Consider the following 10,330-nt stretch of genomic DNA (forward strand, 5'->3'; position numbering starts at 1 on the left):
AATTTTATGGAGAAATACTACTCCGGGGGTTTCTTAGGGCATTGAGGGGAGCGGATATGGAGGGAAGACTGCCTCTTTTGATGCCAGAAAAAAACTATTATAGTATTACATAAAGAGGGGAAAGATCTTCTAGACACAGCTTCATATAGACCAATCTCTAGCTATGCTCTGATGCTAAAATATTAGCTAAGGTGCTAGCAGCTAGGCTCGATAAAATAGCAACAAAACTGATTCACCCAGACCAGAAGGGATTTATTGTCAATAGATCTACTAGTATGAATATTAGAAAGACATTCCTGAACTTGCAGACCCCATTGGAGAAAAGGGGATCAAGAGCTGTGTTCTCACTGGATGTGACCAAAGCCTTTGACAGCCTTGAGTGGAGATATATTTGGCGAGTCCTGGAAAGATTTGGTTTTTGTCCTTCTTTTATAGCATGGATAAAAACGCTTTAAAGAGATTCCAGCGCTAAGATAAGAATTAACAATGAACTTTCTGATAATACAGGGCAATCTCTTGCAAGAGCAATGAGTATAGTGGAGGAATTTGGAAGATTCACAAGATTATGGATAAATTGGGGGAAATCAGAGCTTTTTCCGGGTGGACTCCATGAATAGCCCAATTATAGTAGGAATGCCTCAATTGGTGGTAGTAGACACATTGAGATACTTGGGGATATTTCTAACGAAAGATCATAATCAGTAGTGATGGACGAACTTCCGACAGGACAGTTCGCGAACCGTAACGTTTGCGGCGGGCCCCATTGACTTCAATGGGAGGCGAACTTTACAAACCTACAGGTCATATTTGCAGCCACAAAATAATTACTAGCTGTGAACACATAGTCCCACCACATGGCCAATGACATAACACATGTATGAGGTGAATCTGGGATCGTCAACTACAAGCATTCTTTTTTTATATGTTAAATTCTGACAATTCAGGACTCAGGAGCGCATGAAGGCAATGGAGGAGAGGGAAGGTCAGGGTAGGCAAAGAAGAGAGTGCAGGAGATGATCACCAGCACCATGATATAGAGCACTGACACCTGCACCGTGATAGTGATCTGACACCAGCACCGTGATAGAGAGCACTGACATCAGCAGTGTGACATAAAGCACTGACACCAGCACCTTGATATACAGCACTGACATCTGCACCGTGATAGAGTGATCTGACACCAGCACCGTGATAGAGAGCACTGACATCAGCAGCGTGACATAAAGCACTGACACCTGCACCGTGATATACAGCACTGACACCTGCACCATAAGCAGCCCCAGGAGGAAGTCAGCATAGCACAGTGATGGTGGGAGCCCCTCATAATATGCACAGCAGAGGTGCAGCCCCAGGAGGAAGTCAGCATCGCACAGGGATGGTGGGAGCCCCTCATAATAAGCAGCCCCAGGAGGAAGTCAGCATAGCACAGGGATGGTGGGAGCCCCTTATAATGAGCATAGCACAGGGATGGTGGGAGCCCCTCATAATATGCACAGCAGAGGTACAGCCCCAGGAGGAAGTCAGCACAGCACAGGGATGGTGGGAGCCCCTCATAATAAGCAGCCCCAGGAGGAAGTCAGCACAGCACAGGGATGGTGGGAGCCCCTCATAATAAGCAGCCCCAGGAGGATGTCAGCATAGCACAGGGATGGTGGGAGCCCCTCATAATATGCACAGCAGAGGTACAGCCCCAGGAGGAAGTCAGCAACAGCACCGAGATAGAGAGCACTAACAGCAGCACTGATACCAGCAACTTGCTGCTGGGCCCCAAAAATATGACACCGCTCAACCTCTTCAAACAGGAGGGTATGGGCATATAGTAGGGAGTTTTTTTTTGTACAAGAAAGTGAGCCAAATGAAGAAAGAAGGTCTGCGTACTCGATTAAAAAAATCTTTATAGACATATACATGGTCTACTGGTCACATGTGTTGAATTCCTCCGAGATCCATGCCTCATTCATTTTTAGCAATGTGAGGTAGTTAACACTGTCGTGAGCTAGGCGAGTACGCTTATCGGTCACAATCCCCCCTGCTGCGCTGAACGTCCTTTCGGACAGGACACTGGACGAGGGGCAAGCCAACAGTTCGATTGCAAATTGGGCAAGCTCTGACCAGAGGTCAAGCCTGCCCACCCAGTAGTCCAGGGGTTTATCACTTCTCAGAGCGTCCACATCGGCCGTTAACCCGATGTAGTCGGACACCTGACGGTCTAGGCATTCCCTGATGCTGGATCCAGATGACACCTGTTGATGGGTCGGCTGAAAGAATGACCTCATATCCGAAGTCACCAACACATCTTCAAACCGGCCTCTTCTTGCAGGCGCTGTTGTTTTGTTACCCGCAACTCCTTCTCTGGGAGTGGGAATTGCTCCTCTGCCAGCGCACGCAAAAGCAGAATGCAGCATTTCTCAAAGCAAGGCCTGGAAGTGCTCCATTCTGACAGCCCTCTGTGACGGCGGTAACATTTCCGCCATTTTGTGTTTGTACCGGGGGTCTAAGTACGTTGCCACCCAGTACTGGTCCTTGACCCTTATGCTTTTTATACGGGGGTCCCTGTTAAAACACTGGAGCATGAAGGCCCCCATTTGCACTAAACTGGAAGCGGTGTGGTGGCCTGGCTCCTGCTCATCATCCAGGATAATGTCGTCCGCTTCATTCTCCTCTCCCCATCCACGCACAACAGGGATCCCAGAAAGGTTTAAAGCATGCTCTTCTTGCTCCTCCTCATCCGCCCCGGCACCATCCTCCTCTGACTCCTCTTCAGACTCCTGTTGTTGATTTGTCTCAGATAGAGTAGCCCCCCCTGGGAATTCATCCAGCATTGCAACTTCCTCATCTTCCAGCTCCTGCTCCTCCACAGCTTGATCAATGATGGAACGCAATGCACGCTCCCTAAAGAAGGCATTAGGTACCATGTCACTGATGGCGCGATGGCTGCGACTGACCAGTTTGGTGATCTCCTCAAATGGCCGCTGAAGTCTGCATGCGTCACGCTTGAGCAGCCACTGGCGCGGTGAAAAAAACCCCAGCTCCCCAGAACCTGTTCTGCCGCAGAGTTCATACAGGTAGACGTTAACTGCACGTGGAGGACAATTGTGAGGAGAGAGGAGAAGAAGTAGAAGACGAGGCTGGACGGTGAGAGCCTGGAGTGTGGCTTTGTGTGTTCCATTGCTCCCATTGGGCTCAGTGATGGCAGCTCATGTGCCTTCTCAAGGCGGTCGTCCCTAGGTGAGTGTTGGGCTTACCGTGACTAATGCGTTGACTGCAAAGATTGCAGATGGCAACACTATTGTCAGCAGCGGACACGTTAAAAAAAGCCCACACTGTGGAGCCATGTGCCGGCGTCCTGGGAGCACCAGATGTGACTGTACATGGTCGATGACTCGCTCCTGATACATTAGCAGTCTGCTTTGTCCCTCCTGTGCAATGTAAGTTATTCCTGCTTCTCCTCCCTATCTGATGGTCCATATCTCCCTCTGAACTCCCCTCCTCTTCCTCTCTTGTGGGCACCCACGTGACATCACTAGACACATCATCATCAACGTCACCTTCCCCACCGCTATAAGTAGAGATCTCTGAGTAGGCAGCAACACCGGGGACCAACCTCCTCCTTGGGCTGATCTGGGTACTGTCGTCAGACTGCTGAGTTGCAGTTGTTGCTACCTCCTCTTCCTGATCCAATGCCAAGAGTGGATGCGCATCTGAAATGTCTTGATATGGATCGGAAAATAATTTCTGTGACTCAAGCGGAAGGTATGTGGTGATGGTGGTGTTGGTGGTAGTGTCTTTGGGGGTGCACATAGCAGAGAGTGAAGAAGAGGGTGCAGATCGAGAGAATGAGGAGGTTGCAGAAGAGTAAGGCTGAGTGAGCCACTTACTTTGACGTAATTGCACACACCTTCTGCAATTTCCCACTTTGGCTCAAGCCTGTTGCTCCTGCCCTACCCCTACCACCCCTGCGGAAGGGCCTGCCTCTTCCTCTGCCTGTCATTTTTTAAATGACCCTGTGACAAAACTCTCTACAGAAGTGCAGTATGTATGTGGAAGAAGGTATATAAAACCCCGCTTCAGTCTGTTGTTTTTGGGGGCCACTGGTCTATCACACCAGTTACAATACTTTTTTTTGGATTGCGTTTGTCACTCTTTGTAGTATCGCTGCAGAACCACTCAGCAGTCACAATGCTGCACAGTGAAAACGCACTATACTATGCTTTCTATATGTGCAAGTATTTTATACGTGTATTACACAACTATATACTGCACACCAAATAGTACACCTATACCAGTCCTTAAGGACCTTTGTGGAACTAGTAGGTTGTGATTAGCAGACTGTACCTCAGTCCCTATACTGATAAAGGACTGCTGTAGAATAGGGCAGCAGTCAGCAGTAGTGCACCTCAACCGTATATATTGTGGACCTATACCAGTCCTTAAGGATTAGCAGACTGTACCTCACTCAACCCTATATACTGTAGTACGCTATACCTGACCAGTCCTTATAAGGACCTTTGTGGAACTAGTAGGTTGTGATTAGCAGACTGTACCTCAGTCCCTATACAGATAAAGGACTGCTGCAGAATAGGGCAGCAGTCAGCAGTAGTGCACCTCAACCCTATATATTGTGGACCTATACCAGTCCTTAAGGATTAGCAGACTGTCCCTCACTCAACCCTATTTACTGTACTACGCTATACCTTACCAGTCCTTATAAGGACCTTTGTGGAACTAGTAGGTTGTGATTAGCAGACTGTACCTCAGTCCCTATACTGATAAAGGACTGCTGCAGCATAAGGGCAGCAGTCAAGTATAATATTCTTTCTATATTTGGAAGAAAGAATATTATACATGTACAACCCTATTACCATACCAGTCATGAAAAGGACCTTTGTGGACCTAATAGTAACAGCTAATGATTAAACTGACTGTCCCTCACTGCTACCCACAGCGTCCTGTCTGTCCCTCTGTACACTGACAAAACGCAGGCTGCTGCAACAATCACTTGAATAGCAGTGCACTCAAAGATATATCCTGTACTACACCATACCAGTCCTGAAAAGGACTTTTGTGGCCCTAATAGTGACAGCTAATGATTAAACTGACTGTCCCTCTCTGCACTGACAAAAGACAATCTGCTGCAACAATGACTTGAATAGCAGTGCCTCAAACCTATATCCTGAACTACACCTATACCATACCAATCCTTAAAAGGACTTTTGTGGACCTAATAGCTAGCGATTTGGGTCACTGCAGTCTCTCCCTGCTCCACACAGCAACCTCTTCCCTATAGTGACAATAGAAAGAATGTAAAATGGCCGCCGGATCGGGTCTATTTATAAGTTAGGGGGAATATCCAATTGTCCATGTGCTGTAATGTCTCAATTGGCTGTCCTGTACCCCATGATGGATGTGTCATCATAGGTCAAAGTTCTTTTACACAGTAAACACGTAAGTCCACTGGGCAAACAGCGGTAATAGTCCGCCGATTGGGCAAATCGCAAACAGCCGAAATTCGCCGCAAACTGACCGCCGGGCGAACTGTTTGGCCATCCCTAATAATCAGTATATATGTAACAATATAATACCATTATTAACTCAATTTAAACAAAAAATTTATATTTGGAGACGGCTTCCCTTGTCGGTAGCAGGTCGATGCAGTTTGATTAAAATTATATGGATGCCACAATTATTGTAATTATTACATAATTCTCCAGTGTAGATATGTAAAAAATGGTTTAAGAAGATTGAAACTCTCTTTAGAGAGTTAATTTGGAAAGGAGGACAAGCTAGGATATGACTTCAAACTATGCAGCTCCCAATCGGGGAAGGGGGCTTGGTGGTACCTCATCCCGAGAGTTACTACTTGCTAGCTCAGTTGCAATATTTAATGGGATGTGAGAACCCAGACGGAGGTACCCCTAATGGTAGAATAATGTTATCAGAAGCATTGCATAATACAGTTAGAGATGCCCTGGAAGCGGATTCCTGTAGCTGTAAGAACCCGACAATAACAAAGATAATAAAAATATGAAAAACAGTTAAAAAAGAGTTGAGGTACACTGGGCTACCCAAAGATACTCCCCTCTGGAACAACAGGAATCTGCAGGAAGTGATCTCGATGGGAAAGATTAAGGATTGAGAGGTACCGGGTATTAATAGGTTGATACAGCTGTATGATGGTAACAACCTTAAAAACTTTTTGGACCTTAAAAGGGAATATAATATACTACAGCATTCATTTTTTAGATATTTACAGATCGGGCATCCTTTAGAAGTCCAATTTAGGACTCAAGAAATAGAATGGTATAAAAACACTCTCCTCCAAATTATACTCCAGGTGGGCACAACTAAAGGACTTTCTTTAGGTCTCTGAGCTATATGGACACCTATGAAAAGGAGCCACTAGTGGTTGAGTGTAGAAATTGAGTTATTACTGTATTAATAACTATATTTCAATAATTCATATTGATGAGGAAAGTTCCAAGAAAATCTGTTCAGTTCTCGTGTAAAAACACCAAAATGTATTTAATAATAAAAATAGCAAAATATTACAAAAAACGTCAAAATTTTTTGTCAAAATGTAGAATATAAAATAGCATCAATAAGTTTCTTATTCTTAAAATGAAGATTGTATAAATGTATTGTGTGTGTGTGTGTGAATGTTAGTCAGCCTCCTCCAAAGTCTGCCAGTGTCTCTCTGCCGGAGTGCAACTCTGCCCTCTAGAAACAGCCTGTCTGTATTTTACTACTCCTACAACTAAACCCCCACCCTTTTGCCAATTAAGAATGGTTTAACAGTTTCTCTGAGCTCTGTTGTACCACAAGAAAAGCCCGCAAATTCTGAATGAGCAAATTCCCTCCCACCTCATCCAACAGGATGTTGAAATACAAAACCGTCTCTAATCAAAACATTCTATTGGGATGGCAAAACTGCCATGTATTAAACCATTTAACTTATACAATACAAGTTTCCTATCTTCTAAACCAAATACTACATATATCAGTAAATAAATTATATACGTTTAAAATGCAATGTACGTAATGATAATCCTAATCAGAAAATACTGTAATACAAATAAATAACTTGTATCATACTGAAACTCAGTGTCTTTGGACAATAATGTAACCTTATCTCTTACAACGGAGGAGGTGAATGGTCAACTCACTCTAAATTACAGCCATATGTGAAATGTACATAGAACTGCTTCCCATGAAATGCATATGAAGCTTCAAAGAGACTTTTACATAAATATATATATATATATATATATATTTATTTCACTTTATCCATATCTAGAATATATAATGATATACATAAACAAGTCAATCATTCTCAAAAAACCCAAACCATTTATACATTTTAATATTCTAGCATTGAGACCTCCACAAGGATAGAGAGACATGGGAAAAGGATATAGAGGAAATATCACAGGAGCAGTGGAGGAGGATTTTGGAGATGGCATCAATGATCTTGGTCTCACCTTCCCAGAAAGTATCCCAATTGATGCTGATATACAGAGCCTACTATACCCCGAAAAGGTTGTTTAAGTTTAGTAGAAGATAAGATGAAAAATGCCCTATATTCCATAGCACTGGAGATCTCATCCATATGGTGTGGAGGTGCCCAAAGTTGTTCCGATATTGGGAGGGGGTCCTCGACACCATAGGTGAGGCCTATGGGATCATTTTGAATAGGGAGCCTAGGCTTTGCATACTGGGTTATAGGAAGGAAGTGGGGGAAGGGAAGAGCATTACAGTGGCAATACTAAGATGCCTATTCCAAGCTAGAAAAATTATTGCGATGCGATGGCAGTCGAGGACACTGCCGACACTGAGGGATTGGACCATGGTAATAAATGAGACAATATGGAAAGAATTACACAAAAAGAGGTAATCTCAGGGAAATTAAGAGGTTGTAGAGGCCCTGGTTGGATAAATGGGGATCCTCCCCTTAATGGGTAAAGGATATAATTTTGGATAAATATTCTTAGCAGTTGCTAAACAAGGAATTTATATATTAGACAATGTATTCTATATGCATTCTAATATATCCCCATTAAATTCTAGATAAGAGAAGGTAGGAGTATGGTAATTAAGTATAGACTGAAATAACTAATAAGCTCAGTTACTATACTGTAAGTGCTGTATCTCTTGGTGTGTACTTGGAGGGATAGGGGGAAGAAGAGGGGGTAAGGGGTAAAGAATGCTGGTATATATTGCAGCATCAGTGTAAGAAAATGTCTTTGTTAAAATATTTATATTTTTATCTCTATTTGATTGATTGTAATGATTATCTTATTTTGATATCTTTTAAGGTGAAAAAAATGAATAAAGAGTACAAGTTAAAAATAAATAAAGTGAATGAAACAAAATCATGTATCTTGAATCTAGGGGTGAATACTACTACTAGTGAAAGCCTTAGACAACAATTTCCTTATAAGAAGGGTCCCAGAAGGTGACCTAAAATCGGACTTTCAGCGGCACAGTAAACAGTTGGGATATAGACAAGTAATGTTTATTGAAACATAGAGACATACATAGTAAATAGTAGAAAAAGGACCATGAAAATGATAATTAAAAAAACATATACATAAAAATATATATACCGTATATACTCGAGTATAGGCCGACCCGAATATAAGCCGAGGCCCCCAATTTACCCCCAAAAAAACTGGCAAACTTATTGACTCGTGTATAAGCCGAGGGTGAGACATGCCTGTCCATCCCTGTGTGTGTGTCCGTCCATCCCTGTGTGTCCGTCCATCCCTGTGTGTCCGTCCATCCCTGTGTGTCCGTCCATCCATCCCTGTGTGTGTGTGTGTCCATCCATCCATCCATCCCTGTGTGTGTGTGTCTCCATCCATCCATCCATCCCTGTGTGTGTGTGTCTCCATCCATCCATCCATCCATCCCTGTGTGTGTGTGTCTCCATCCATCCATCCATCCCTGTGTGTGTGTGTATCCATCCATCCCTGTGTGTGTGTGTGTCTCCATCCATCCATCCATCCGTGTGTGTGTGTCTCCATCCGTGTGTGTGTGTGTGTGTGTGTGTGTGTGTGTGTGTCCAGCCTACCTGCACCTACACCCGCAGCAGATCGCAAAACGCAGTGCGGAAATGAATAGGGTTTGCAGTGTTAGCTGCATGGCAATATAGTGTGAACCAGGGCTGAGGACCCATTCACTTTGGCAGGGAAAAGGGAATAGTTGAGTCGCAGATTTATTCCCGCTGGCCACCCACACAGAGAAGACCATCCAGCAGCCACTTTGCGTCATAGCCACGACAAAAATCCCATCATGTTTAGTGGGCAGTACAGGTGTGTGTGTGTGTGTGTGTGTGTGTGTGTGTGTGTGTGTGTGTGTGTGTCCAGCCTACCTGTGTCCCGAGCCTTTGTCCCGAGCCTCCGTCCCGTGTCGTGCCTTGCCTTCGTCCCGTCCCGTCCCGTCCCGTCCCGTCCCGTGCCGTGCCTTGCCTTGCCTCCGTCCCGTGCCCTCTTCGTCGGCGGCCATTGTAAAATTCAAAAGCCGCGCCTCCTCCTTCGCCTGTGATAGGCGGAACACTGAATTTCCCAGCAGCCTGTGTTCCGCCTATCACGGACGTCGTATCATCCTCGTCCGTAGTACGAGGATGAGACGATGCCCGTGATAGGCGGAACACAGGCTGCTGGGAAATTCAGTGTTCCGCCTATCACAGGCGAAGGCGGAGCCGGAGGCGCGGCTTTTGAATCATAGAATGGCCGCTGTCTGTCTGCTCGACACGCTGATCGAGCGGGCAGACAGCGATGACTCGAGTATAAGCCGAGGGGGGCACTTTCAGCCTCAAAAAAGAGGCTGAAAATCTCGGCTTATACTCGAGTATATACGGTAGTATATAATGTGAGCCCTAGTGCATCAACGCGTTGCACTGTTCAGCTTCTTCTGGACACAATATAAGGATATTCATGAGCCAACAGGTATATATTTCTATTTGACATACCGTATTTATCGGCGTATAACACGCACCTTTTTCCCCTTAAAATCAAGGGAAAAATCGTGGGTGCGTGTTATACGCCAATCCCCCGCTGATTTTAGGGAAGGGAGTGAGCGGAGCCGAGATACACAAAGCCGAAGTACACTCGGCTTTACTCGGCTCCTCTTGCAGTCCCACCCACCTCCACTGATTGCTAGAGGAGCAAGCGCCGCTGACATACAGAAAGCCGAATGTACTTCGGCTAGTCTCAGCCCTGACTGTGAGCAGAGCCGAGACTAGCCGAAGTACATTTGGCTTTCTGTATGTCAGCGGAGCTCGCTCCTCTCGCAATCAGTGGAAGTGAGCGGGACTGCGAGAGGAGCCATG

The 10,330-nt window shown here is 45.1% G+C and overlaps 1 long non-coding RNA gene across 1 annotated transcript; it reads right to left on the reverse strand.

The window, feature by feature from the left end:
• Positions 1-6,490: 6,490 nt before the first annotated feature.
• Positions 6,491-9,553, reverse strand: LOC143933731 (uncharacterized). The gene is made up of 2 exons (XR_013263142.1): positions 9,371-9,553; positions 6,491-9,070 (listed from the first exon to the last, which is right to left on the reverse strand). It is a non-coding gene; the product is annotated as an uncharacterized LOC143933731 (long non-coding RNA).
• Between the last annotated feature and the right edge of the window lie 777 nt (positions 9,554-10,330).

The sequence above is a fragment of the Lithobates pipiens genome, unplaced genomic scaffold (assembly GCF_037356315.1).
Source record: "Lithobates pipiens isolate NorthernLeopardFrog02 unplaced genomic scaffold, aLitPip1_a1.2 Scaffold_27, whole genome shotgun sequence".
In the NCBI taxonomy this organism is placed as follows: Eukaryota; Metazoa; Chordata; class Amphibia; order Anura; family Ranidae; genus Lithobates; species Lithobates pipiens.